The sequence below is a fragment of the Pleurodeles waltl genome, chromosome 1_2 (genome assembly GCF_031143425.1).
Source record: "Pleurodeles waltl isolate 20211129_DDA chromosome 1_2, aPleWal1.hap1.20221129, whole genome shotgun sequence".
NCBI lineage: Eukaryota > Metazoa > Chordata > Amphibia > Caudata > Salamandridae > Pleurodeles > Pleurodeles waltl.
Window position 1 is genome coordinate 819964296 of NC_090437.1, and position 3856 is coordinate 819968151.

General features: G+C 50.1%; 1 pseudogene; it reads right to left on the reverse strand.

Moving 5' to 3' along the window:
- Positions 1-450: 450 nt before the first annotated feature.
- On the reverse strand, positions 451-1060 carry LOC138255621 (single-stranded DNA-binding protein 3 pseudogene; annotated as a pseudogene).
- Between the last annotated feature and the right edge of the window lie 2796 nt (positions 1061-3856).

Here is a 3856-nt window from a genome sequence, read left to right on the forward strand (position 1 = left end):
AGAGCGCACCCATGCCAGGGTTGCGGACAAAAGGATCACAACACATTTTTGAGGAGGCAATCCTATATGGGACCCTGGCCATATTAAAAGTATAGTGGTGAGGTTTTTATGAAGGAGTGGTGAACAATCGCTCCACAAAGCATGCTTGTAGCTGGATAATCAATGTCATGTTATGCAAAAAGAAAATATGATTTTTGGGAAGAAAACCACCAACTGTATATGTCCAGTTTGTTGAACAAAAAAACAAACTTGCTACAACAGAGATCGCAGCTTCCTTGGGTAGCACAAACATACAAGTTTTTAAGGACAAAGCAAGAAGGGTAATTGGGTGCCATTTGTTTTCAAAAAAAGAAAAAAAATGTCCTGTCAATACATAAGTCCTTCCAGAACAAAGATCAATCAGGTGTTTTGAAATAAAAATCTCAGCCATTTTATTGCATGCAACTAGAACTAAGATGCTGCCCCCTCCGTTTCCTTGCCCATACACTTAGCTTCTTCTTGCACAGATTCCTTAAGGTTCGAGTTGACAGCTGATGCTTCAGGAGGGGAAAATCTCACGCTCATCATCATGCAGGGAGAGTAGTTTTTATTCTGAAAAGAATGGAGGAAGTTTCCTCCTGGTTCCCATTCATCTCTTGGTATTCCTGAAGGATTGCTAATACCACTTTTGTTGTTTGGAGAATGTTATGAAAGTCCATCTATGCCACTTGACACTAATGATCCATTTGTGTGATGTGGCTTCATTCCACCCATGCCTCCCATGGGCCCATCAAAACCAGGCCCCATAAAGTTCAATCGGCTGCCTCTAGGCAGTACGGGATTAATCATTGTGTAGATGTTGTCACTTTAATTTCTTGAATCTGCAGAACTGGGAATGATTGGCTTTCCTGGTGTACCTCCACCACCCAGATGCCCTATGTATATTCCTGGTGACGAAGAAGAGTATGAAATTGAATTCACGCTGTTGGGGTTTGACCACTGCCTACCAGCTCCCACCAACGCCTGGACCAATATTGATTCTAGGCATGCCCAGCCCTAAAGAGTTGTGTGGAGATCTCATGCCACTGCCATAGCTCATACAATTGAAAAAGGCCGGTGGTAAAAAAAATGGGATCACAACCACAGTGGAAACAGCCAAAATAGACAGCCACTTTAACACTCCGACCGCCACGGCGGTAGCAACAAACACCGCAGCGGTCACTGCCAACAGACAGATGGAAGATAATGTACCGCCCACTGTATTACAAGGCCTTCACCCTCTGTGGATTAACCCTCTGGGGCCATGTGGGATTCAGCTCCCTCCATCGCCGGTGCCTCTGCTCCTCCGCCAGATGATGCTAATGCACACAAGGACAGGGTGACAAAACAAGAAGGGGGGGAAAGACAGAGGACACACATTATCAATGCCAGCAACACCACTACCGTTGGCGGACACGACACAGACAGAGCTGCCCTGTGCACTAGGCCTTGCCCAACCAGTCAATATTGTAGTCACCACCCCATGGGGTACAATGCCTAATGCCAACATATGCACACCTGACGCCCACAGGACTCTGCACACTAGTAGCTGTCCAATTGTACCATTGGGGTAGGGGTGCTTCTGAGCCAGCAAACAAGGGAGCTACCCTGGCATGACTGCCGTGGACTAGGGGCACCCACACCCCCACCCAAATCCCTCCTAAACCACGCAGAGTCAGCTTGATGCCACTGTACTCACCCCCTTGTGGCTGCTGTGATGCCCTCAAGCGCCCATCCAACTCCGGATAGGCCACCGCCAGGATGCAGAACAGGGGGGGCATGGTGCGACGGGTACCCCTTCCACGTTGGGAGGCCAGCCCCACCTGGGCCTCTGCCGTCTTCTTGCTCCACCGGCGCAGGTCTTCCCATCTCTTGCGGCAGTGGGTGCTCCGTCTGTGATAGACCCCCAGGGTCCGCACTTCCTTGGCGATGACACGCCAAATACCCTTCTTCTGGTGGGTGCTGACCTAGAGGAAAAGTACAGGAGGAAAGGGAATTACTCATCCGTCCGGGTCGTCATACTCATTGCCTACCAGTTCCCACCCATAACCTGATGCACATGCAGCCCTCAGCCCCCCCCAACATGTGGCTTCCATCCTCACCACTCCAAACAGGCATTGCCCACGCATCATGTTCACAGTGAACTCACCTATTTGTCTGGAGGACCGTAGAGTAGCGTGTACTGGGGGAGGACCCCATCCACCAGTTTGTCCAACTCCTCCGCAGTGAAGGCAGGGAAACTTTCCCCAGACACATGACCCATTGTCGCTTCCAGACTCAGGTCACAGCAGCACTTGCAGTGTAGGTCCTCTCCTGTTGATGGTCAGGTATCAAGTGAGTGAACAGATAGAAAATGGTGTCACGTCCGTGGCGGTGTGTACCGTCACCACCTGCGTACATAGCCATTGGCTCCTGGAACCAATAGGGCCCAATGATAACCAATGCTGAGTTGCGCAGCGGTCTTCGACCGCCTACCGCGATGCTGCACAATGGCAGCGCTGTTACCTCATTCCACCTTGTCCATCCTCACAAGTCAGGCAGCCGCCATTTCAGGGGTGCACATGGCATGGCACCTAACTGCATCACAGCACATATTGGCACATATACGGACTAACTATTTCATACATGGATTTACCAACCTCACTGCAGACACAGTTGTCCTACCTATTTGGTAAAGGGCCCTCTGCTCACCGTTCTCCTCCATAAGCTACAACCGCTGGGGCAGATGATGAGATGGCGGCATCCTCCGCTGTACAGACCACTGGTGGACCTGTCGACAATGGAAGACAGACACATCATAATCACATACAGACTTGATCGTGTCACAATCCAAGACCTGTGTGCCCAATTGGAGCCAGACCTGATGTCATCTATCCGCCAGCCAACATGTATCAACCCTCTAGTGCAGGTCCTGTCAGTGCTCCATTTCCTGGCAAGTGGCTCCTTGCAAACTACAGTGGCCATGGCATCAGGGATGTCTCAGCCAATGTTTTCTAACATGTTGACTAGAGTTTTATCTGCCCTGCTGAAACACATGCGCAGCTACATCGTGTTCCCCCAGGTGGAGAATTTGCCCACAGTGAAAGCTGACTTCTATGCCCTGGGACATATCCCCAACATCATTGGTGCCATTGATGGTACACATGTGGCATTGTTTCCCCAGAAGAAATGAACAAGTGTACAGAAATAGAAAAAGCTACCATTCAATGAATGTGCAAATGGTGTGTTTGGCGGACCAGTACATCTCCCATGTGAATGCCAAGTATCCTGGCTCTGTGTATGATGCCTATATCTTGCGGAATAGCAGTATCCCTTATGTGATGGGCCAACTCCAGAGCCACCGGGTGTGGCTAATGGGTAAGCTCCAGGTCCCCACACAGTATGAGTAGGTGTCTGGGTATGGGATAGTCCCTAAGGGTTAGTGTGTGTCTAACTGGTATCCCTCGACATTTGCAGGTGACTCTGGTTACCCTAACCTCTCATGACTACTGACCCCACTGAGGAATGCCAGGACAAAGGCATAGAACCACTACAATGAGGCACATGGCCGAACTAGGCGTATTATTGAGAGGACAGTTGGCCTCCTGAAGGCCAGATTCCAGTGCCTCCATCTCACAGGTGGATCCCTATACTAGTCACCGAAGAAGGTGTACCAGATAATCATGGCATGTTGCATGTTGCATGTTGCACAGCCTGGCATTGAGACGCCAGGTGCCTTTTCTGCAGGAGGATGAGCCTGGTGATGGTCTTGTGGCAGCAGTGGAGCCTGTGGAAAGTGAGGAAGAGGAGGCAGAGGAAGAAGATATTGACAACAGAACAAACATCATCATGCAGTACT